Source organism: Pongo abelii, chromosome 20 (assembly GCF_028885655.2).
Source record: "Pongo abelii isolate AG06213 chromosome 20, NHGRI_mPonAbe1-v2.0_pri, whole genome shotgun sequence".
Taxonomy (NCBI): Eukaryota; Metazoa; Chordata; class Mammalia; order Primates; family Hominidae; genus Pongo; species Pongo abelii.
Window position 1 is genome coordinate 22,805,523 of NC_072005.2, and position 25,461 is coordinate 22,830,983.

The window sequence follows — 25,461 nt, forward strand, 5'->3', positions numbered from 1 at the left end:
GGGTCACAGAGCAGGACATGGAGGATCTCTACCGCCCCTCCTCCCCCACCCCAGGGTACTTGGCATGGTCCCTCCTTTCCTTGTCCTGGGGAGGGGAGGCTCCTTCCTACTCCCGGCCTGTCTATACAGGGGTCCTCACAAAGGTGAAACTGTCAAACAAGTACACAGCCCAAATCCAGGTGAAACAAGTAAGTCATTGGCTTTATTCTGGGTCCTGGAAGCTCCAGTGATGGTCTGGAAAAGAGATACAACAGGGGTGGCGGCCCACAGGGCTGGTGCAGATAATGGTCTTTGGCTGCTTTGGCCCTGGGAGCCTAAAGGGCAGTGAGGAGAAGGCTTCGTAAGTGGCCTAGAGCAGGGGGAGTCAGGTCCCCGGGGAACCTCTCGCCCCCACGGGAAGGAGGAAGATGGCTAGAGAGTGCTCAGTTCCTCAGAACTGCCCCGCAGGAGGGGGCTAGTCATGGGTTACTCCTTGCCCTTCTCAGGGTACTGGGCTCTCAGGGCCACTTGGTAGCCCCCAGGGGCTCAGTCTCAGTGTCCAGCCATGGTTCCTCCAAGAGCCCCTCACCCTCCAGGTCCAGCTCCTCAAAAGAGGCGCCTGACTCCCTGTAGCCATGCTCACTGCAGGTGTCACCATCCTCTCAGCCATGGCCACTCTCCCCAGGTGACACGGTGGCAAATGAAGTCTCCCAGGTGCCAGGGCTCACCTCCAAGCTTCCAGAACTCGTGTCACTCATCATGTCAGCTCCTATGGCCAGGAAAATGGAGCCCAGGTTAGCCAGGTCCACTCCGCCTTCTCCTCCAGGAAGAGGCAGCTCAGCACACACAGCACAGTCATGAAGAATGCAGCCACCCAGTCCCAGGGCGCTCACTGCAGCTGCCTTCTGCCCTGATGGGGCAGTGGGAAAAAGGCAGAGGGAGGGCCAGGCACGGTGGTTCACGCCTGTAATCCCAGCACTTCGGGAGGCCAAGACGGGTGGATCATTTGAGGTCAGGAGTTTGAGACCAGCCTGGTCAGCACGGTGAACCCCTGTCTCTACTAAAAATACAAAAAAAAAGTGCTAAGCGTGGTGGCACACGCCTGTAATCCCAGCCACTCGGGAGGCTGAGGCATGAGAATTGCTTGAACCCAGGAGGCAGAGGTTGCAGTGAGCTGAGATCGTGCACTGCACTCCAGCCTTGGTGACAGAGTGACACTCTATCTCAAAAAAAATAAAAGAAAAAATAAAAAGATGGGGAGGGAGCAAGCGGCTGTGCCCTCCTCCCATGCTGAACTAGCTCAGCTCCCTGCACCTCCACAAAGCCTGCTGCTCTTCCCCCACTCCTATTAAGGGCCACTCAGCCCTGCCGTGAGGAGCTGAGGGAGAACAGAGAGACACCCCTATGTTCCACCACCCCCATTTCAAACTTGGAGAGAGTTGAGTCCAGGGCCAGCTACAGAACATCACCCACAGGGCATGAGGACTGCAGAGTGGAGTGGGAGGCCCCTCTCCATGCTCCCTAGGCAGAGTGCCCCTGCCCTGGCCCAAACCAAGTCCCCGCTTGAGGAGGGACTAAAGCACAAGCAGGATGGAGAAGTCCCCAGAAACACTCAACCCACTGCACAGAGGTGGGGGCTGGGATGAACACATTCAGGGCTTTCTACTCCTGTGCTTTGGTCGACCCTGAGAAACCCTTATCCACCCCACCCCCATCGACTGGTGCTTCCTGAGGCACAAGACAGCAAAGGGGACCAGGAGAGCACTCTGCTGGTGGCTGGGGAGCCCCAAACCAGTGCTGAGCTGGGCTGATGGCCTAAACCCCTTCTAACCTGCTCCTTCCATTGGCAATTCATCCTCCAGGCAAGTAGCTCTTCATCTGCCTTGTCCAGGAGCAACCCCTGAGTCCATCTCCCCAGAGCAGAGGCACTGAATGCAGTGGGGCTGGCAAGGAGGAAGCCAGGGATCAGACCCGCTGTGTGCAGGAATCCAGATCAGGAGACAGTGGCTATGCCTCCCTTCCTGTGTGAGGGGGAGAGGGGCAGCTGTGGAACATTACAGAAAGTGTCTCCATAGCTGGGTGCAGTGGCTTATGCCTGTAATCCCAGCACTTTGGGAGGCCGAGGGGGGCAGATCATGAGGTCAAGAGATTGAGACCATCCTGGCTAACACGGTAAAACCCTGTGTCTACTAGAAATACAAAAAATTAGCTGGGCATGGTGGCTCTACAGGGCATGGTGGTGGGCACCTGTAGTCCCAGCTACTCAGGAGGCTGAGGCAGGAGAAAGGCTTCAAACTGAGAGGCAAATGTTGCAGTGAGCCAATATCGTGCCACTGCGCTCCAGCCTGGGAGACAGAGTGTGACTTGCTCTCAAAAAGAAAAGAAAAGAAAATGTCTCCATGTCAATGGAGCCCAAGTCAGGTGCAGCTGGGGTCTGCTTGTCACCTGGACTCAGCCTGGGGCTTTCCTTGAGCCTCAGCTGGGGCCTAGGTTGGGGGTGGGAGAATTTGGGGGTGGGGGAATTTGGGATCTTTCCCTACCCCCTCCACCCACTCAGCCTCCAGAATACGCCCTCTGGATGCTACTGGCAGATGCAAGGTGAGTCCTGGAAGCCCAGGTTGCTGGCCCAGGGCCCTCCTCTTGCTGAGGCTCCAGGTGTGGCCCTCAGGGCAGAGGCCTGTGAGTGAGGTGGAGGGGAGCTGGGGGAGCTTTGAGTTCGGGTAGTTACCTCTGCAGGGGGCAGAATCCTAGGCTCTCACTGCTCCTTAAATGATCATCAGTGCCCTGGGCACTGCAGGCCTGAAAACAGCAGAGGAGACGGCTCGTTTCTCCACGGCCCTATTAAACTGGATGTTCTGTCTGCCCATCCACCCAGTGGCTCTCCTGGGACCCCGGGTACAGGAATACACCTGCTTCCCAGCATGCCACTTCCTACCAGCCAGCTCCTAGGCTAGGAGTGTTCAGAGGAAAGAGCCTAGAGATGCCTCCTTCAGGCCAGGACTCAGCCTGCTGAGATGAGGACAGCCCCTGGGGACATATGTACACTTCAAGCAAAGGAAGCATAGCCAGGCGTGGCAGCTCATGCCTGTAATCTCAGCACTCTGGGAGGCTGAGGGAGGAGGACTGCCTGAGCTAACGAGTTCCGGACCATCCTGGGCAACATGGTGAAATCCCATATCTACAAAAAATAGAAAAATTAGCCAAGCGTGGTGGTGCACACCTGTAGTCCCAGCTACTCAGGAGGCTGAGGTGGGAGGATGGCTTAAGCTTGGGAGGCAAAGGTTGGAGTGAGTGGAGATGTCGCCACTGCACCACTCTAGCCTGGGCGAAAGAGCCAGACCTTGCCTAAAAAGAAAAAAAAAAAGGGAGGGGGGTGGTGGAGTCCAAGGCAGGGAAGTGGCATCGCTATAGTCCACTAGGATCTACACAAAAGTAGACAAAGTCCTGTGCCTGCGTCCCTGGGGAGAAGACACCAGGCAAGGCAGGGCCCCACCTCAATCTCTATGGCCACTGGGGCAGGGGATGAAAAGCTACCACCTTCACCCCAATCCCTCCCTCTCTCCCCCTCTCCCCACAGCCAGGGCAAGAAGATCAAATTTTCACCTCCTTTCTGGAGCTCAATCATACATTCATGTCATAACAGGCACAAGGCAGCTAATCACCCCCTTTTACCTCCAGCCCAAGCTGGGGCCACACAGAGAGGCGGGCAGGGACAGGCCAAGCCTTGGGCAGTCAGGCACCCTCCACGCACCCACCACCACCTCCTGTGTCAGGGGCAGGCACCTGGTGGGCAAACACCCAGAGTCCTCCCGGAGTGTCAGGACGGGCCCTGTCAGAGGTGGGCAGACCCCTTGGCACCCACATCAGGGCGTGGGTGGGTGAACTGGAGGGCAGGAAAACAGCCTGAGGAGTTGGTGAGTGTGGAGCTGCGGCTGCAGCCCGCTGTGGTGGGTAACAAGTGGTCCTTCCCTGCCCCTGGCAGGCGGTGTTTGGGACGGAAGGAAGCTGGGTGGCCGGGCCAAGGAGGGGGAGGCAGGCAGCAGAGGCAGGTCACAGGAAAGGGAAGGTGCTCGGTCTTCCTCCCCTGGAGGCTGCCTCAACCTGCGGACCTTGTGCCACGTCCTGTGCCCACTGCAGGGGCACTAAAGAGTGTCTGCTGGGCACTGCCAGGCAGACCGGAGCTGTACCCCATGGAGGTCATTAAGGGGCAGATACAGTTAACTGTGTTGGACACAGGCCCTTCGGGAGTAGAGGCTGCTCCCAGTACCCTCCTGCCCAGCCTGGTTGACACATCTCTCCCTAGGGTGACCTTGGCTGTTGAAGACTAGATGGGCAGCATCTGCTAAAGGAGGGGAGGAGGGACAGCTCCTCTCCCGACAGCCCTGCATCATGCCTAGAAGTCACAGACTCCACCAGATTGGCCAAGAATAAGGCTCCCTGAGACCCTCTGGGATGGAACTAGCAGACCCCTGGTGCCTGGGACAGCCTGGGGTCACAGAGATCCTGGCAGAGAGGGGAGCAGGCAAGCAGCCTTCCAGCCTGGACCTGGGGCACTGCACTGCCAGCAGGAGTGAGGAGTGGCCCTGGCGGAAGGCACAGGGGATGTTCTCCTGGTTCTCCTCTGCAAGCTCCCTCGTTGTTCCCTGGCAGGGAGAAAGCAGCTGGCTCTGGGCAGGGCCCTGTATTGAGTGACAGGAGAACACTCTGCTCCCATCCTTCCCTTCCAGATCCAGTGCCAATCTGACTTCCTGCTAAGCCTCACACAAGGGACCCCTTTCGTAAGCAGCCTCGGCCCCCTCCCATGAGCATCTATCTGTCTGTGATCTTTGTTTCCAAGAGTCCTCCTGCTGCCTCTAAAGGGAATCCGGGAAGGGTCCTTGTACCTGTGTTGCCAGGAGGTAATGTGTGTGAATCCACATCTATGTAGATCCACGTCTCTGGGTCCTCGGGTAGGTGAGTCTCCTTCCTCCCTCTTCCAAGCATAGCCTGACACCCACAGTGCCAACTCAGAGAGGGAAGAGCCTCCTCAACCAAGCCCCTGGAGTCCAGAAGACAAGAGCTCCAGGAGGGCCCCACTCTCACACCCTGCCTTCTGTACCTGTGCCATCCACCTGGGCCTCCCTGGCCTCCACAAGCCCCCACCATGTCTGCTCTGTCTCATCCACCTCAGGCACCTGGATGTCTCCCAGCCGTGCCAGCGGCACATGAAATGGATCTGGTCTTGCTGGTAGATTTCCTGCCAGGGACAGGGAAGGACCACTTGGCACCTACCACAGCTGACACACAGCTTCTGCTCCTAGTCAGAGTAGCAGAATTTAGAATGAGCCCTCCAGGGCCCCCGACTCCCTCGTCCCCTGGGAGGCCCAGGAACTGTCCCTATTCTGTCCCAAGGGCTGGCTCTGCCTCTCAGTTTCTTCCACATTCCACAGCCCTGCTGAGTGCGGCACCAATAGAGCACCCTAACAGCAGGGCCCCAGACTCCAGACAGCACTAGTCTGAGGACCCAGGATGACACCCTAGGGCAGGTGGGCAAAGCACCCAGGAGCCTGGCACTGCTGTCCTATGTGTAAATCTGAGAGTAAAAGGCTGTTCCAGCAGCCACTGGTCTAACTGAGCCATGAAGCTTGGCACCCCTGGACCACCCCACGATAGGGAGACCATGTGCCCAAGCCAAAGTCCGCTGCCAGACTTTCCATCCCAGGACCCCCGGCCCTGACCGTCTCTCCACCCTGGACAATGCTGACTGACCCACAGGTATCAGAAAGCCCGTAGCCCCAATCCTTAAGCTGACATTGTGCTTTCATTCCTGGGGGAGGGGAGGGAGGAGAGGGGAAGCCAGAGAGGCTAAGGAGCAGGTTCCAGTGCCCAGGCCGATGAAGGGGAGAGGCCTGAGCTCCTGTGGGTCCCCCCACACCTCCACATCCAAGGGTATTTCCCTAAGGAGAGCCGGGAAAGCCAAGCCCTGCTGTGGTGGAAGGATTGCCTTCTGGCTTCGGGTTATCTGGGGAGAAAAAGTCACTGTTACTCTCAGCTAACTCCTGTTATCCTTGTACAGAATATGGCTATGGTCTCTGGCTCTTCATCCCCATCTCCCAGATATTCAAGGGTCTTGCTCTGAAGCACAGCCTGGATACTGTGGCTCATCTGCTCAGACGCCCTCAGTTTCTCCCTAGTGCCTGAGGGACCCAGCCTCACCTCTCAGGCCCAAGCTCTGCTCCTTCCCTGCACTCCAGCCTCACTGGATACACACGCCATGATGGCCACCAAGCCAGCAGCTTTGCCTGATCTGCCTTCTGTGCGTGGCAAGCCATCCAGGTGCCGAGGCAAGAGACCGAGGGCACGAGCTGTTCCAGTATAATAAAATATATAAAACAACAAGAGGTATACTAGATCTAGATCATAGACATGATTATACATGAATATCATTAATCATTAGTTTGTAGCAATTACTCTTTATTCCAATATTATAATAATCCTCGCTCTATAATCATAACCTAGGAAAAACCAGGCCATACAGAGATAGGAGCGGAAGGGACATACTGAGAAGTGACCAGAAGACAAGAGTGTGAGCCTTCTGTTATGCCCGGAGAGCGCCACCAGAGGGCTCCTTGGTCTGGCGGTAACACCAGCGTCTGGGAAGACGCCCGTTGCCAAGCGGACCGTGGTCTAGCGGTAGTGTCAGTGTCAAGGAAAAACACCTGCTACTTAGCAGACTGGGAAATCCCCCTTTCCCCGGGGGATTTTAGAGAAGACTCTACTCCTCCACCTCTTGTGGAGGTCCTGACATCAGTCAGGCCCACCGGCAGTTATCCGGAGGCCTAACCGTCTCCTTGTGATGCTGTGCTTCAGTGGTCACGCTCCTAGTCCACCTTCATGTTCCATCCTGTACACCTGGCTCTGCCTTTTATATAACAGTAGCAAAATTAGTGAAAGTACTAAAAGTCTCTGATATGCAGAAATAATGGTGTAAGCCATCTCTCTCTCTCTCCCTCTCTCTCTCTCTGCCTCGGCTGCCAGGCAGGGAAGGGCCCCCTGTCCAGTGGACACGTGACCCACGTGACCTTACCTATCATTGGAGATGACTCACACTCTTTACCCTGCCCCTTTTGCTTTGTATCCAATAAATAACAGCGCAGCCAGACATTCGGGGCCACTACCAGTCTCCGTGTCTTGGGGGTAGTGGTCCCCCGGTCCCAGCTGTCTTTTATCTCTTTGTCTTGTGTCTTTATTTCTACAATCTCTTGTCTCTGCACACAGGGAGAAAAACCCACTGACCCTGTGGGGCTGGTCCCTACAGCCTTCTACCTGGGACACTGCCCTTCCTATAGGTGTAGCCCAAATGCCCCCACCCAGCAAGGGCTGTTCTGCCTCTCCCAGGGAATCCATCTCTCCCCTCCCCACCCCCAGGTATGGGGAGGCTCCGTGGCTGGAGGAGACGGGGAGGAAAGAGTGCTGGAGGATGGTTGCTCAGCTCCAGATCCCAATGCTGCCAAAAGTGCTCTCCTCCCTGTGCAGAGCAGGTCACATAGCAGGGGCAGCCCCAGCAGGTGACCAGCCCTTGCGATCCACAGAGGGAAGCCTGGGAATGCAGCCACCTCTGCTTCATTGAGGGTGTGGACATGAGGCACATAAGGTACCTGCAGCAACTGCTTCCTGTGCCCCAGCAGGTGCCAAGGCCTCCCTAAGGAGTGCCTGCTGGGCAGGTGGGCACACAGGCTCTCCCTCTGCTCTGCCTCTGGCCCAGGAGTCTCCTAGACCTGAAGCCTCAGCCCCCAACGCTGACTATCAGGGTTGGAGAAAGAAGATCAAGGGGGTGTTGGGCCACAGTGCGGCCATCCCAGGCCCACCCGGCGCACCATCCTGAGCATATCCCAAATTGGTGACAAATCCTCAGCCTCTTGGATCCAGCCCCACTTATGTACAGGACAGAGTGGCAAAAGGCAGGTAGCCAGCCAGGCGCAGCGGCTCAAGCCTGTAATCCAAGCACTTTGGGAGGCTGAGGTGGGTGGATCACAAGGTTAGGGGTTCAAGACCAGCCTGGCCAATACGGTGAAACCCCGTCTCTACTAAAAATATAAAAATTAGCCAGGCGTGGTGGTGCATGCCTGTAGTCCCAGCTACTCAGGAAGCTGAGGCAGAAGAATCGCTTGAACGCAGGACGTGGAGGTTGCAGTGAGCCGAGATCATACCACTGCACTCCAGCGTGGTGACAGAGCGAGACTCTGTCTCAAAAAAATAAAAAATAAAATAAAATAAAGTAAAATAAAAAAGGCAGGTAGCCATCAGAAGGATCCTCAGCCTAGGGGATCCAGTCTGGCCTCAGCCACTCCTCCATCCCTTGACCTTGGGGCACCCTCCTTCTTTAGGCCTCAGTCTCCCCCAGTAAAACGATGGGGATGCTGGCTTGGATGAGGACTCTGTGATGTGTCCTTGCTTGTCCCTCCATGCACAGAACAATGACACATACAAGAGACCTCAGTAAACAGTGACTGAATGACTGACTGAGCTGGGATGCCAAGAGGGCCTCCCTTGTTACGATTAAAGTCTGGAAGCTCCCACAGTAGCTCGGCAAAGGTGACAGGCAGGAAGAGGGAAATGACGAAAGATTTCACATTCCTGTCGGGCTCCCTCACCTGCCTGTCCCCTGCCACGGCCCACTGGTATTTTGGCCCTGGCGTGGACTCAGACTAACCAAGATCTCTCTTAGGGTCCCTGAGGCAGGCTAAGAGGAAACACACACGGGGTTCTGCACCCACTGGGCAGAGCACAGGCTGTGACCAGGCTGCCTCGAGCATCCTCCAGCCCACAGCTCAACAGTCTGCCCACTTCCACAGGCACCCTGCTGGGGCCCACAGGCCTTAGTTCCCAGCTGGCTGCCCCTTGGTACTGCCACACCATCATCAGCCACTCAGGAGTCCAGTCACCACCAACCCAGGACATCTCCAAGCTGTAGCTCCCCAGGGTCCCTCCAGGTCCCCCTTCAATCGTCATGCTCCCCTCAAAACAATGGCCTCTCCTGGGAGCCCCTGCCCAACCTGCCCAAGGGCTGGGCCCTGGTTCCTCCAGCCCCCCTCACACCGCAGATATCGCAGCATCCTCAGGATCGGGAACACACACGCAGCTGGCGGGACCAGAGGTGGCCTTTGCCCCGTGTTGCCCCCCTCTCAGGACAGAGGTTTGCAAACCAGTGGAGCCCCTGAAGCCCCCTTCCAAACAAACGCTCAAGGCACCTGGTTTGTAAAACCCACAGGCAGAACTACTCCAGGTGAAGCAAGGAAGGGTCTGAGTGCAGCACCCCACCCCCCGCCCCCCCCAACAGGCTGACAGCCGCAGGGCACCCAGCACAGCCAGAGCATCTGAGAACCATGGTCTGGGGTCCCTGCCTGACTTCTTTACTGCCTTATTTTTGCTTCCTTCCTTCCTTCCTTCATTTTTAAAAACTGTTTTCACTTTTATTTTTTTTGAGACAGGGTTTCACTCCTCTTCCCCAGGCTGGAGTGCAGTGGCATGATCTCGGCTCACTGCAACCTCTGCCTGCTGGGCAAGCAATTTTCCTGCCTCAGCTTCCCCAGTAGCTGAGACCCCAGGTGCATGCCCCCACACCCAGCTAACTTTTTTTGTATTTTTTTCTGTAGAGACAGGGTTTCACCATGTTGCCCAGGCTGGTGTCAAACTCCTGAGGTAGAGTGATCCACCTACCTTGGCTTACCAAAGAGCTGGGATTACAGGTGTGAGCCACCGTGCCCTTCATTGATTTTATTTTTGAGACAGGGTCTCACTCTGTCACTCAGGCTAGAGTGCAGTGGCATGATCATAGCTCACTGCTGCCTTGACTTCCCAGGCTCAAGCGATCGTCCCACCTCAGCCTCCTGAGTATCTGGGACTACAGGTGTCCAGCTAATTTTTTTTGTTTGTTTTTTAGAGGCGGGGTGTCACTTACATTGCCCAGGCTGGTCTCAAACTTCTGGGCTCAAGTGATCCTCCTGCCTCAGCCTCCCAAATTGTTGGGGTAACAGGCATGAGACACCACACCTGGCCTTTAAATGTTTTGTAAGAAAGCCCCAGTCAACCCAGCTATCCCAGAACTTGGGCACCAAGGTTCCCCTCACTGGCTCAAAACACCCACTCAGCAACTCGTTGCCACACAGTCTTCTCCAGTTCAGTGGAGGATGGGCTGATGTCTGACCTCCAGGGCCTGCCCGCCCGCCTCAGCCAATCAGTCACCACATGGACAAGGCCCTGTATCACCCTCAACTTGGAAGAGGAGGCTCAAAATGTTTTACAAAGACCCTCCTCTGAAATCTCCCTGAAATCCAAGACCATGGGAAGGGCACTTACGAAAAAGATTCTGGCCAGGGCTGGCAGGGAAGTTAGGCAGGGGGGCTTGGCTGGGCCAGTCTAACTCTCTTAATGACCTTCCCCACCAAGCGCTACACACAGATATGAGCAAACTGTGCTAGTGACCTACACACACAATCCCACACGTGGGATTCCCAGGCCCATCCATAAGCCCTGGTCTGCTCCATGTGTCTGAAGCCTTCCCTGGACACTCATTTAGATTGTGGTGGGGCTGCTGCAGTGGCTTATGCCTGTAATCCCAGCACTTTGGGAGGCCGAGGTGAGCGGATCACTTGAGGCTAGGAGTTTGAGACTATCCTGGCCAACATAGTGGAACCTCACCTCTACTAAAAATACTAAAATTAGCCGGGTGTGGTTGCACATGCCTGTATTCCCAACTACTCAGGAGGCTGAGGCATTAGAATCCATTGAACCCAGGAGGCTGAGGTTGCAGTGAGCCAAGATGACGCCACTGCATTCCAGCCTGGGTAACAGAGCGTGACTCTGTCCCAATAAAAAAGCCTGTGGTGAATTTGGGGGTCTCTGCCCATTGCTCTGGGCTCCCATCTGAGCCCCAAACCTCCTCTGCAGGTTTGCAATTTCAAGCAAGCTCTGTCCGTGCTGCAGCTGCCAGAAGACACCCTTTCCTGGGACTCAAGGAGGGGTTTCCTCCTGTCCTAGAGGACACCTCCCTGGACTCCAGTGGCGCAGCCTGACAAAGCTGAGGCATCTTCCATATGGAGTGATGGTCAAACAGTACCCACGGGTTCCTGGGGACTCAGAATTCAGCTTGGGGGCCCTTAGCGGTTTCTATGGAGAAAAGCACAGTTCCAGTCCCTATAGCAATTTGCCAGGCTGTCAAGCTGGGGAAGGCTGGCTAGAGAGGCAGAGGCTGCCAATCAAGCCACAAAAGCTGTGGTCAGCCATCCCTTCCAGAATCCCAAGAGTCCTGACAAATCCTTCTCCTTGGGCCTCTTGCAGTGAACCCCCGCTCCCTCTGTCCCATGAGACCAATCCTGTCCCAGGCTCAGGCACATTTACAACTACCAGGATAGCAGCTGCTCTCCACCTCCCAAACCCAAAGCTAAGATCCCTTCACCCTGCCCCTCAGCCAGCCTCTGAGGAGGCAGGTGAGCCTGCCAAGTCCTCCCCCGAGAACTCCTGGCAGCAGGGCTCCTGTCCTCCCTCAACCCTCCTGAAACAGAAAGCTGATGGCTGCTGTCATTCCATTTGAAGAAACTTCACAGCAGTCCCAGATCCAGAGAGAAGAGGAAGAGTGTATGCATGGGCACACACACACAGTTAAAGGCAGCTAGCTGTGCGAGCTGTGAGAGTCAGAAGCACCCGGTCTCATTGGTAATCTCCTCTCTGCCCCCAGGGCGGTGGAGATGGCAGCAGGGATGGGAGGGAGCCTTATACTTTCTCCTTGCTGTCTCCTGGGCTGAGAGAGGCACACAGCTGCCTCTGTCCACTGGCAGGCTGTGGCCAGCACACAGAGCTAGCCCCTTCCTCATCTCTCCCCTGGATTTGTTCCCCAAGATGCAAGGTCAGGCGACATACAGGGACAGAGGAAACCCCCCAACTTACCACCAAAACAAGCCCAAGACTCTGGGCCATGCCTCCTCAGTGGGCAGCCCGGCCTCTCTCCCTTTGCTGGTGACCACGCCCACATGAGCATGACTCACAGTTGTCTCTGGGAGAAGCCCCTTGCTCTCCACCGAATCCCTGGCTTCCATGTCCCAACCCCCACTGCAGGAGAGTTGAGTCCAGAGCAGAGCTGATGGGCAACTTGCAAAGCTGTCGGAGCTGGGAAATTTGGACAAAGGTGTCTAAAAATAAACCCCTGGACTGGGCGTGGTGGCTCACACCTGTAATCCTAGCACTTTGGGAGGCTGAGGTGGGTGGATCACGAGGTCAAGAGATCGAGACCATCCTGGACAACATGGTGAAACCCCATCTCTACTAAAAAAAACACAAAAAAATTAGCTGGGCGTGGTGGCGCACTCCTGAAGTCCCAGCTACTCAGGAGGCTGAGGCAGGAGAATCACTTGAACCTGGGAGGTGGAGGCTGCAGTGAGCCAAGATCGTGCCACTGCACTCCAGCCTGGTGACAGAGCGAGACTCTGTCTCAAAAAACAACAAAAACAAAAAACAAACAAAGGAAAACCCTAAAGCCAGGAAAAGGCTCTGGTGGCTGAGTCACTCGCCACCACACCACAGGACACGTGCCCTGTTCTAAGGCCTGGAACCCAAGAAGTCTCCTCCAGGGAGCTGTCTCTCCAGATGGGCCCTTAAGGTTGAGGATGGCACAGACGGGACGGGAGACGCCTTCCTGGAGTGAAATGGGGAGGACTCCCCAGAGGTGACCTGCTAAGCAGGCCTCGGGCACTGGTATCTTCCTTCCTGCCATCACCGCCAGTGACATGCCCCCCACCTCCAGTCCAACCGCAGCCAGTCAAGCACATCCTGCCCAGCACCCATTCCGGCCACCACCCTCCAGCTCATCAAGGAAACTCCCTCTATCCCCCCTGTGCCCTGCCCTCCCCACACAACAGCCCTCCCCTTTCCAGGTCTGCTCACTCCCGATTCTTCAATCCTGTCCTTGACCACTAAGGCCGCAGCTGGTGTCCCAGGGCCTCATGGATTCACTCCTCAGCCTTGACCGAAGAATCCAGGAGCCATCTGAGCTCCCATTTCCATCCGTACCGCCCTGTCCCTTTTCCTAGCCTGCTCTGGTTAATGAAGTTGCAAGGATGCTCCAAGTGTTCCAAGCTCCCACTCCCACAGACTCTCCTGTCCTGTTCCCTGACCCCAGCCACACTGAGCATGCCCTCTGCCCAGCCCTTGCTGCCCCAGGCTGTCCATGGCCTACCTGGCCCCACCGAGGCAGGGGGCACAGGGCAGCCTCCCTGGTCAAATACTGCCAGCAGGCTGATGTCCCCAAACATATCCACCAGCCCAGCCCTTTCTGAACTCCAGACCACACATATGATTGCCCACTCCACACCCCCAACTTGGATGTCTCTCAGGCAGCTCCCCTGACATATAGCCCAAGAACCTGGCTTCCCCCCAAAACCAGGGCCTCCCTCAGTTCCCCACACATCAGTGAAAAGCATCACTACATGCTTGCCTACCTGCCCAGGCCAGAGAGAAGTGGAGCCCACTGTGACTCCCTCACTGCCTCTCCCCACAACAGCCAATCCACCCGAAGTCCGTGAGTTCTATTCCAAAAGTGCCTGTAAATCTCCGCCCTTGTCTGCGTCTCTACAGCCACCGGGCCTGCCCAAGCTGCTGCCACTCACGCAGGGATTCATGACAGCCTCCTAAGCACCTCTACCTCACCCCAGTTCTGTGGTCCAGCCTCTTCCTGCCTGGGAATGGGACGGCCCACCTTGCACACACGCGGCTCCAACTGTGTTATTTTCCTGGTTGGAAAACTGCAGTGACTTCCTGCTGCATTTACACCAAAGCCCTGCCTAGAATGTTCTTACCTCTTCTCCAAAGGCTCCTCTAGGACTCTGCCTTGAGGTGATCTCCCCTGAGAGGTTGTCCCTGACCATTCTGTTCAAGTCGGTTCCCTGACTTTTCTCACCCTCTCCTTCTCTAGCACATGTCCCATTTTTGTCTTACATTGATTACCTGTCTTCACCACCTCACTGTAAATGCCTGTTTCATGCACCAAACTTTCATTCACATTGTGCCCATTATAGCACCTGGCACACAGAAAATAAACAAGTTAAATGAATGAATCAACTGTCACTTCCAAGCCCAAATAGGTCACTTGCCTGGTTTCCAGGTTTAGAAAACATTTAGAGGAGGAGGGATGCGTAAAAGGGCAAGTTTTAAAAAAATCTCTGTAGACACAGAGACCTCTGTCAGACAACCTGGTGGCTGGCTCTCCTTCCTCCAGGAAGGTTGTGCTGCCAGCATGGCCAGTGACCAGGTTAGGAAGCAAATGAGAAGGGCCTGCCATTGCTGCCCCAGCCCTGGGCTCAGGGAGCAGGTGCATAGCAGAGGCAGGGCCAAGGGCAACTCATGATTATCTGGGGCCTGCCCAGCCACGGGGAGCCTCAGGTCCTTGCTTTGCAGGCCTCTAGCAGTGGGAGAGAAAAGTGGACTGTCCTTCCATCTGAACCAGGAGTGTGAGATTAGCACTAAGGATGTCTTTGGTCAAAGCCAGAGTCAAACCAACAAGACCAGGTTCATGAACAAGCTCTCCACGCTCTTGGGAGATGCTCTGGCTCCCACAAGGTCTTTTGGGCATCTGAAAGAGATGCCAACAACCTCAGCCCATCTTCCTGGCTCCACAGGTACCTGTTCCATGAGGGCCCCAGAGTGCTGCTCTTCCTAAACCACCTCTTCTCCCACTCTGGGCAATCCTACTCAGCTCCACCCAAGGGACCTGGCTGTCCCCAACACACACACTCCAGGCCTGTGCCTCACCTTGATGTAGGTGTCCAAGGCAGAATGGACATGGCGGGCAGCCACCCAGATGGACAGCATGGTGGTGTAGGGGAAGGTGGCTGTCACCAGGTGGCTGGTTGCCTGGAAGGAGAACCCCTTGAAGTCAAATTTCTGGTAGATGTGGATGAGCTCAGGGGAGGGAGATTCCTCACCTTCACTCAGGAGGCTGCCCACGACACAATGGCACTTGTCAAGGGGAACCGGGGAAAGGAAAGCATGTGCATGAGAGCTGATCAAAGGAAGGAGGCCCTGAGACCTCCTTCCTCCTGGGTCTGTGCCAGATTAGGCCTGAAAGAACCATCAGCTCTGACAAGCCATGCAGACTCGGATACCAGGACACAGCTGGCCGTTTTCCTATTGGAACCCACCTGTGCCCCCACCCGTGGCATCCTACTGCAGGACTCTCGGCCATTCCTTTATTTATTCCTTCCACAAGCATGCCACACCCTCTGGAGAACCAGGGATTCTAGTGAGGTGTTAGACTCGTTCTTTGCCCTCCAGGAGGCCAGGAGTAGGAAGGACAGAGAGGACCTGTGAACCATCACCCTCCACATGTCCACCGACAGCACCACTGAGGAGGCGCTTCCATCCCCCGATGAGACCTTCTGTCAGCCCCACTCCCCATGGCAGGACTGCAGGGTGACTGATCCTGCAGCCTGGGCCCAGCACATCCCTATTAGCTCATGTTCCTCCTATCTCCTGGAGAAGAGCAGGCTTCACGGGCAGAGAAATTATGGCAGGAAAGGGAGCAAAATGGAGGAGTGGGAATAAAGAGCTCAGAACCCTGCAAGGTGCTGCCAGAGGAAAGCAGGAACATATGTGTGTGTTTACACACGTGCTTGCAGGGTCAGGACCTGGCAAGTGGCTGTGGAGGGGCTGCAGGAGGCACCTGTCAGGACATGGGATAGGGATCGCTGACCTCAGGGCTGCTGATGAATTTCTGTGAAGACATCATCCTCCCCATCCCTCAGGGAGATCAGTGACCATCCAGAGTCTCTAGACTTCTCCAAACCACGACCCACCCAGGAAACTATCCACTTCCTAAGTCCCTTCCTGGCTAAAAGCTGAGACTGCTGGCTCCCTCCAAGTCTCTAGGCTGCTAGTATCTGCACTTCCCACTCTGCTCCCTCCCGACCTAACTTCTCTCCTCTGGCTCCCAGAAACCCCAGCCAGGCAGGGCTCCTGTGTGAACCTCCAGCACTTCTTAGGATGGACCCAAGGCCGCAAGGCCCAGCACTCACTTCTCCTCCTGGCATCAAGGACCCACTTTGTCTCACCTGCTACCTGTTTCCCATGTCAGCTTTCCAGGTGCCCGTCTGTTCCAGCCTTCCGGCTGGGCCCTCAGGGGATATAATCCTGAATCCAGGAGATTCAGCACAGACCTCGTACCCTCAATCCTGGGTTTCGCTCACTTTAAAGGCTTGTTTCTCCCCTATCAAGGGCCTACTGACCCCTAAGTTTATTAAGTTTTTCTTTTTAAAAAAATTTTTTTTGCCAGAAGTTCATGTTCACAGGGATGAGCCCTAGGTTTAAACTGGCTACTCCCTCCACCTCCACTTACTCCCTTCCCCAGCCCCCCTGCTCAGTAGTGTGACATCATCATTCCCTGTTCTCACCTCTGCCCTCCCATTATGGTCCTTTCCACACCCTCTCCGAGATCCCCTGGGGATTCTCAGCACTCAGCCTCCTCTATTCTGGCCAACCCAGCCCTTCCTTTTAGTCACAGTTTGCCTTGGACGTGGTCACCTACTCCAGGATCTTGCCTGAGCAGACCCCAATGGTCACCCTCAGCTGTCTGCAGCTCTGGACCCCTTGCTGCCCCCTTGAATCCTATGGCATCCAAACCTGGCTCAGAGCTTTCGTGGTTGTCGGAAGTGGTGAAAAGTTCACATGCTTTCCAAGGGACTCTTTTCCCGGAAAGCCCCTGGAGCTTAGCTGGCTCATCCTGGAAGCCAGCTCTGGCCACTAGGAGCAGGGCCATGAGCTCAGCCTGGAGGGAGCCTGTGGGGCACCTGCACTCTGGAGGGAGGGACAGAACAGGCCACCAGGCACAGGCAGCTGAAGTAGACAGGGGGATGGGACTCAAGTTGCCTGGGCTGGATAGAAGGCACGGAACAGGCTACCAGGCACAGGCAGGTGAGGGAGGCAGGGGGATGGGACTGAAGTTGCCTGGGCTGGATGAAAGTCAGCGCCCTTGGGTGCTGGCACCCTGCCTTCCCAGCCACCGAGAGATCAGGCTTCTGAGCCTGTTGGCCATTAGGGCCGGACTGTCCCTCATGGGTGCCATTCCACCTGTGGAATCCCCCAGGTGTCACCAGGCAGCATGCAGGTAACAGGCCTGAAGGTCCTCAGCAGCCCAGCTCGACATGCTCAGACATTCTGGGGCCCGCATTAGTGGCACAAACCCCAGGACCCAGTGAGGGAAACAGGATACGCCAGGCCAAGCAGTATGGCTAAATCCATTTACTTTAAGGGTAAAGGGGTGACTGCAAACGGGTGGGAGGGACATGGTGTGGGCGGAAGCTCCCACCCGCCTTCTCCTGGCTTTGCTGAAGGCAATTGGCTTTCAGACGAGGGTGATCTTCACCTGGTGGTTCTTGTCAGCCTGGTAGAAAAACAGAATGCAGGGGATGCTGCCCAAGCCTGGGCGCTCCTGAGGGTCCTGCATCTCACCAAACAGCTGCATGATCTGCTGTGCAGTGGGGTTGTCGCGGGGAGAACCCTCCCCGGCCTCTCCTTGTGCAGGCTCCACGCTGCCGGCGAGGGTCACCTGGCAAAGATTTTTGGAGAGAGGGAAGAGGGCTCTGAGCACACTGCCAGCCTCCCTTGCTCTTGCCTGCGCACCCCGCCTGAGGGCACTACTCACCACCCTGCTTGTCAGCAGCCCTGAGCTCCAGGGGGCTCAGGCCCCTGGAGCTGGCTCACGAGCAGGGCTCTGGGCAGCTGCCAGGAATCTGCCATGGCCCTCGGTCCTGTCGCCCACAAGCCGCAACACCAGCTCCTGCAGCTCCAGCAGCTTCACCTGGAGGAAAGGGTGTTCAGCTGCCATGCCTGAACCCACCCCACCCCGCAGCCACCCCCCCGGGTGGAGAAGCTCCACGCCCTGCCTTCATCTCCTCCTTGTCCTGGGCTAGCCTGTGGATGTGCTCCTCCTCCTGTCGGTGCTGCTCCTTCAGCGCTGCACCCTGGCTGAGAGAGGGCGATGTAGTCTCCTGCGAGAGGACAGAGCTCAGACACTGGGTTCCCTTCACCCGCTGGGCAGCTCCCCCTGCCGTGCCCTGGCCTCCGCCTCACCGATGGTGTCTGTCTCTCCAGAGAGCTGGATGCAGCGATGTTCCAGCTCCTCCACCCGCTCTTTCAGGTCCACCTTTTCCTGCATCAGCTGCATAAAGCAGCTCTGGAGCCAAAAGAATGGGGTCACATCTCGGCAGCGAACTGCCTCGCTCCCACCCTTCTTGGCCCATGCCAGGAGAGACTCACTCACCTGCAGTTTCTCCATGGCCCCCTGCAGGGCCCGGTGGGTCTCCCCACACACAGAGTAGATCCCAGTCCCTGGGGCTGGGGCTGCTGCCTCTGGCTACTTCTGGGTCCAGGCCAGCAGGTGAGCCAGGCGCTGGCAGTGCAGCCTTTGCTCCTTCAGCTGCCCACGGAGCCGAGCCTGCTCCCCGTCTGCACTGGCTACAGCTGATGTTCAAAATGCCACCTGCAGGCAAGAGGTGTGCATTCTTCTTGGGGGATACACAGGACCAACGGGGCAGGGAGGTGGAGAGGAGCCCTTCGCTTGGGGCCTCAGAGTGTGCACCTGTTGGTCACAGGTCAAATGGTATCTGACCACTGGCTCCCAGGAAAGGGGTGAGGGTCCAGAGAAATAAGAAAGCAGGAAACCAAAAGCATAAGAGGGTCTGGGAGGGACCACAGAGGGAGGGGGCAAAGGTGCGGCAGGGGGAGTAGGCTCACCATGGACTCCTGGCTTTCCAGGTCCTGCAGGATGCTCGGCATGGGCCGAGGCACCTCCTCCTCCTTCTCCTCCTTCTCCTCCTTCTTCTTGTTCTTGTTCTTCTCCTTCTCCTCCTCCTCCTCATCCTCCTCCTCCTCCTCCCCCGCCCCCTCCTCCCCCCAACCTCCGTCCAGTCTACCTTCTATGGTGCGTAGCTAGAGGGGTCCTCACGCAACCCAACAAGGAAAGTAGGGTGGTCCCACCTCTGCCTCAACCGTCACTGTATAACCCTGGTCTAGTCCCTCCCCAGAGGGGAATGAGCAGCTGTAATTTATTTTTTATTTTTTTGGAGAACCAAAGTCTCGCTATGTTGCCCAAGCTGAGTCCCACTACCGCCCGGCAGGGGAGTTCTGACCTGCTTCATTTCTGACCTGGGCCAGTTCACCCATCCTTAGGCAACCTGGTGGCCCCTCTCCTCCCAGGAGGTCACCGTTTTGATGCCGAACTTAACGCAGAAACCTGGTTGGCATAGTGACCAGCTGTTCTAAACTCCTCAATCCTATGCTGCTAACAGTCCCCCCTTCCTTCTGGGCTCCCTCCTCTTCCTCTGAGTGGTCTCCCATACCTTCCCCAGGGAGAGCCATGAGGCTCAGCTGGGCCTGTAGCTGCTGGTTCTCTGGCTGGCAGCTTCCAGGTGCTCCTAAGGGGCCGGGAAAGAGAGTTGAAGGCACAGAGGCTGCCAGGTCGTCCCCCTCCGGCCCCACCCTCAGCAACTTCCACACCTGGGTCTCCCGCAACTCTTGGTGGGCCATCACGGCCATCGCTTTGCCCTAAGCTTCCTGCTGCTGCAGCTGGTCCATGAGCTGGGTCTGCAGCAGTAACTGCCTGTGCAGCGCCTCCATCTCAGAGCTCAGCTGCTGACAGGCGGCCACGTACTGCTGCAGGGGACCCAGGGACTGGTCTCGCTGCTGCTGCAGACTCTGAGCCTCTTGGCTCTTCATCTCTACCTGCAGGAAGACCTGCAGGTGGTGGCCTGCTTTCAGATTCTGGGCCCATGAATAGGGTAGCTACGGCACTGCAGGGCTCTGTCTCCTGCCCAGACCCGTGGCCCCTTTCTCTAGGCCTAAGTGACTGCCTAGAGCCCCATGCCTCTTTCCCTGTATGAAATCTCACACTCTTCTTCCCACCACTTAAACTGTAGGCCACAGACTGGTGGAAAAGCAGGAGCCAGCCATCATCTGCTAAGTGTCCGACGTGCCTAATGCTCTCCACGTATTATCTCATTTAATCCTTGGCACCTCTGCGAAGAAGATGCTAACTTCATTGCAGCTGGAGAGCCCAGAACTTGGTGTCTGCCTCCCATGGCACCTGGAAGGGTGAAGTCAGGTTAGAAAAATCATCCCCACCTCCCCACAGCCATTGGAGCAGGGCTGTGGCTCACAGGTGCCTTCAGAAGTGCCATTTCACATGAGGGCTACACCGCCCCATTTGACAGGTGGCAAAACAAAGGCCCAAAGGGCTAGGGAGGAGGGCTGGCTCCCCAGGTGGGGCCGTGCGCCAGCTTTATGAAGCCACTCTGCAGCTCGGCCAGCTGTTCCTTGACCTCACGGGTCTGGGAGAGGGTGTGGCTGACAGCGGTGTGGTCTCCATGGTCTGTAGGATTTGTCTGCGCACCTCCGCTTGCTTGCCCCAGAGCTCAGCCGCCCGCTCCAGCTCCAGCAGCCTCTCCTCCTGCTCCCGGTTCAGGCGACTCAAGCCTTCATTGTCCTGTAACTGGGCTTGGAGCTGTCCTGCCAGACTCTCCAGCTCCTCCCTCAGGTGCTCGGCCTCCTATTGTAGCTGCTGCTCCACCTCGGAGGGCCTTGCTGGGGGTGCCAGGGATGGGAGTTCAGCTGAGAAAAAAAGCAGACAATAAGGGCCTCTGGAATCTTTAAAAAAAATCTTCCTCTTGGTCCACAGCTCCTCTCAGGCTCCACAAACTTGGCCTCTCTGCTAATGATTCCCCACACCTGGATGGTAGCCAATCTTCCAAGCCACTTACAGATACAGACATGTGTGGGTGGCTGACAATGGGCACTCCTCCCTCTTTGCTGACTGGGAAACTGGGGCTCATGGAGATTACCAGACTTGTCATCTCCTGGCATATACCTCTTTTCCTCTGACTCAAAGTCCTTCCATCCACCCACCTCCCTAGGCCATTCTAACCCACCCCCTACGACCCTCTGATGTCAGCCCTCCTCCCAGGTCACCCCAGCCTCAGCTTACTCATCTGTTTTCTCAATTCCACCAAGCTTGTCTCCAGCTCCTGTAACTGATTCATAATACACTCCTTCTCCTCCCTCAGTGTGCACATCTGCACAAAGCACGGGGGAAAGGGCCCTGGAGAGGGGAGGCTGCTGGCTGGACAGGCTACCATCTCCCTCTCTGCCCCCTCCTCCACAAAGCCCAGACCCAAGACCACCCCTCCCATTTTACAGATGCCCAGAAAGATCTAAAGTGGGGGCTGAAGTGTCAGGTCTCACCTGCTCCGACATCTGATTCATCCTCTGCTGCCACGTGGCTCTCTCTCCTTTAAGAATCTCAGCAAATGTATCCCTCTCCAGTTGTATTTGTCTACATGCCTCCATTACCTGCAAGAATGGGCACAGAAGTTAGGAAGGGCTGTCACTGGTCCTCACCTGCTCCTGGCCACCTGAGGTCATCTTCCTTCCACATCCCTCCCTCTGCAAAGCCTCACTGCCCCAGGTGTGCTTCCAGCTGTGCCCGCTCCTCCATGGCCTGTCATAACTGCTGGTTAGCATCAGGGACTTCACACCAGCTTGAAAACTGGATGGTGAAGAGTGAGAAGTTTAGGTCTGGGGACCCCGGGCTGTTCCACACAGTGCCCCTTCAAAGGGCTAGGGCTAGGCTTAATGTACAACTCGGTCAATAAAGATCTCTACTGTCAAGTTACTTTGCTTTAGAAATAAAAACTTAAATAATTTTTAAAAGATCTTAGGCTGGGCATGGTGGCTCATGCCTGTAATGTCAACACTTTGGGAAGCTGAGGCGGGTGGATCACCTGAGCTCAGGAGTTCAAGATCAGACTGGCCAAAATGGCGAAACCCCGTCTCTACTAAAAATACAAAAATTATCCAGGTGTGGTGGTGGGCGCCTGTAATCCCAGCTACTCAGGACGCTGAGACAGGAGAATTGCTTGAACTTGTGAAGTGGAGGTTGCAGTGAGCTGAGATCACACCACTACACTCCACCCTGGGCGAGAGAGTGAGACTTTGTCTCTAAGAAAAAAAGCCCCAAATTCCATATGTCTGCTCTTAAAGTTATTCCCAAATTACCTCTAACCTTTAAGATATGTCTCACTTTCTCCAAGATAATAAAAGACGTGGGTGAAGGAAAAAAAAACCCAATCAATCAAGCAGGTGAAGAAGCAGACATAAACAGGGAGAAGGGAAATGGCAGCAACATAAAATAAGCCAGAGGCAAAGTATCCCCCAAACCAGAGGAGCCTCAGGGGCATGCACAGCTGGAGAGAGCATCTGGAGAGGTAGGGTGTGAGGGTGGGGCCCTCCTGGAGCTCCTGTCTTCTGGACTGCAGGGGCTTGGGTGAGGAGGCTCTTCCCTCTCTGAGTTGGCACTGTGGGTGTCCGGCTGTGCTTGGCAGAGGGAGGAAGGAGAATCTACAGAGGCCGAAAGGGTAGAACAAGGGCAGGCGGACAAAGACAGAAGAGGCTTAGAGACAGGCAAGAGATTCAGGGGAGGAGGAAGAGGTGGCTTCAGGGAAACGAAATGTTGAAGAAGAGCAGAGGAGATCAAGACCAGGGCCTGTGCCTTCCAAATGGCTGCCTGCTGCCTTGCCAGGGGCAGAAACAAATAGATGGAAAAGTCCCCTGAGTGGTGCAGTCACACAGGGTGGAGTCACCTGACAATGCTGCTCTGAATACTCTCATTGGACCCCTCTCCTCAGGCCCAGGATGTGGGGATAAATCTGGTAGAGCACTAGACCTCCACCTCCATTTTAAAAACCAGACTTTTGAGTAAGGGTTCGCTTCAACATAGGAGGCTCCAGCTAAAAAACAAGTCTGAAAGACATTGATCTTATCCAGTGTCATCTTACAGAGGAGTTAAAGAGGCCAAGGGGAAGAAGTGATTTTTCTGTGGTCACCCAGCACGCTGGTGGCAAAGATGAGCTCAAAAGTTAGATCTTCTCCCAATCTTAGTGCTTGGGGCTCTCCTCATCACACCCTTGGGCCCTTTCAGTCACTCCAAAAGAGACAGCCTGATGGCAAGGGGCTGTTCCCATTGGCCTGGCTTTCCCTTGAGACTGGGGATGAGGAAAATGAAACAGCAACTACCATTTCCTGGGTGTCCTGGGTGTTTACGGCAGGACCTGTACTTGGCATTAACATAAAAATAATAACAAATCTCATTTAAGCTTCACAAGTGTAAGTCAAACAATACCACCCTTATTTTACAGATGTGAAAAGAGAGGCCCAAAGAGCTCAAGAAGTTCACCCTACATCATATCCCTAGCAGATGGAGAGGTAGGATTCAAATCCAGAATTCTTAAGCAGGACCCAACAGTTCTTCCACAATCTTAACAAGTACCCTCTACTTTCCTTGGATCCCCTATCCCCAGGAGCCTGGCCAGCCAAGACTCACATCTCCAGGTGAGTGGCAACCACCAGAAGTGGTTGTCTCGGGGTTACTGCAATTTTTAATTTTCTTTTTCACTCCTGTAGGAACACCAGGGCTGTTCCTCCACTGATAGTCTCTCAACTGTGGAAAAGAAAAGCAGGAATACTCATGAGAAGTCCCTACAGTCACATCTGCCTTTACAGTTTTTACAGAACTTTCTTTTATGCCATCTGATTTATTACCACAAACAACTGTACAAGGTGTTGTCTTAATGACTTAATGACTGAAAGGGATTGATACCACGGCTTAAAAAGGGCAATAATTAACTTGAACTCTGTCTTCTGACTCCAAGCTCTGGGGTTTTGCCACAAATCAGCAGCTGCCAGGGCCCAATACCAGAGGCAGAGGTAGAAAAACAGACACTAAGTAGGCAGGAACTGGGCACTGTGTGGTTTAGAGTCACACATCATCACATGTCTGTTAGTGTAGGAAGTGCAGCAGCACCTCTCAAACTCTTACATCAATGAGTCCTCATGGCAGAAGGCAGCCTTTCTGTTACATCTGGGAATGGAACAGAAAGAGGACAACCCAAGCCTCTTTTCAGAGTGAATTTTGGTATACTCTTAGAAATCTATGGGACTGTCATCCCTAAGTCCATGAACGTTTTTTCTCTCTGAAGAGAATCAAGGGAAACTGATGCTTCAGAAAGATGCCCCATATTACCCTGTGGCACTCAAAGTCCCCTAGGTTGAGACATGAGGAAGATTCAAGTGTCAAGTTCAGTTTCCCAAGATCTGTTTCATGGTAAATAAACAAATCTCACTCCAGGCAGGGTCTGGGCTGTTGAGGGGAGGGGCTCACTGACAAGACTTTGGTAGAGGGAGCCCAGAGGCAGCTGGGGGCCCAGCCCAGTGAGCCTCGGGAGTGGCATGAGCTCTGGCCGCGGTCCTGCCAGCAGATGGCACCTGGGGCTGGGTCGTTGGGCTGCCACCAGGCGCTTGTACCTTTTTCTTTGCTGCTGCCAATTTGCTCGTCGGGTTTCTTCCCACATGGCAGGGCGGGAAGGGAGGTGGGGTTGGGGCCACATCGGCTCTATCCCAGTTACCACTGTGGAACAAGTCCTGTCTGCCACCGCGCAGCTGTGAGACTGACCAGAGGAGGTATAACCAGGGCCACCTAGAGCAGAGATGGGGGGCGTGGCCTCCATGCTCCAAACCCATTGGTCGATGCGAAAGATGACAGAAAAAGGAAGCGCAGCCAGACAACAGCGCACCCAGGGGGATGTGAGGCGTCACAAGGAAAGCTGAGCCGACAATTGCGGCCCCGCCCACTCTGGGGAGAGGGGCGGGGCCGCTGACTCCAGGAGAGGGTGAGGGGCGGGGCCGCAGGCTCTAGGGGGAGGAAAGGGGCGGGGCCGCCGGTTCTAAGGGTGAGAGAGGGGCGGTGCCTCCTGCTCCAGGGGCAGAGGGGCGGGAGGACTTTCTCTGGGTGAAGTCGAAGCTTCCTGGGCTACCCTCATGCTCTGAGTCAGAGTTCCTTTACAGGTGGACCTGAGAGGTGACTCACCAACTCCTGACCTGGACCCTCCTGCGCCACTGAACCCCCTGACCTGGGGGCCTCGGAACCTAGGGCTCAGGAAGTGGATGAGGAACGTACTCCACAGTTTCTTTCCTGACTCCTCACAGCCCTGCCCCAGACCTTCCCTTCCCGGAAATCACCTCTAAGGACCCCTAGCCAATGTTCCAGACACACCGCCTCTCGGAACGTCCCATTCCTAGAGGGTACCTACCCTGATTCCCGGAGAGCATCTGCCCCCTTTCCAGCTAGATCCAGTCGCGGGCGCTCCTGCTTCCCAGCTCCTCCTCCTCCCGCACCCCACAGCACCCCTTTCTTCTCAGGGCGGCCGTGGGTCCCATCAGGCTTTCCCCTCGGATCCTCTCCAGGATGAACCAAGACTTACCCGAAGTTACCAAGTGAACTTCCAGGAACAGTCCAATTCTCAGATGCTAGATGTCTTCCAAAAATGAAGCAAATTTGTAACTTAGTAGCTGAGTCAAGTATTCCTGTTAGATGGTCAACATTAATTTTTTTATTTTATTTTAGTATTT

At 55.6% G+C, this 25,461-nt stretch overlaps 2 pseudogenes; both read right to left on the reverse strand.

Moving 5' to 3' along the window:
- Positions 1-468: 468 nt before the first annotated feature.
- On the reverse strand, positions 469-16,762 carry LOC134760667 (testis-expressed protein 264-like; annotated as a pseudogene).
- A 467-nt stretch (positions 16,763-17,229) lies between these two features.
- Positions 17,230-19,539, reverse strand: LOC129051818 (golgin subfamily A member 2-like; annotated as a pseudogene).
- Between the last annotated feature and the right edge of the window lie 5,922 nt (positions 19,540-25,461).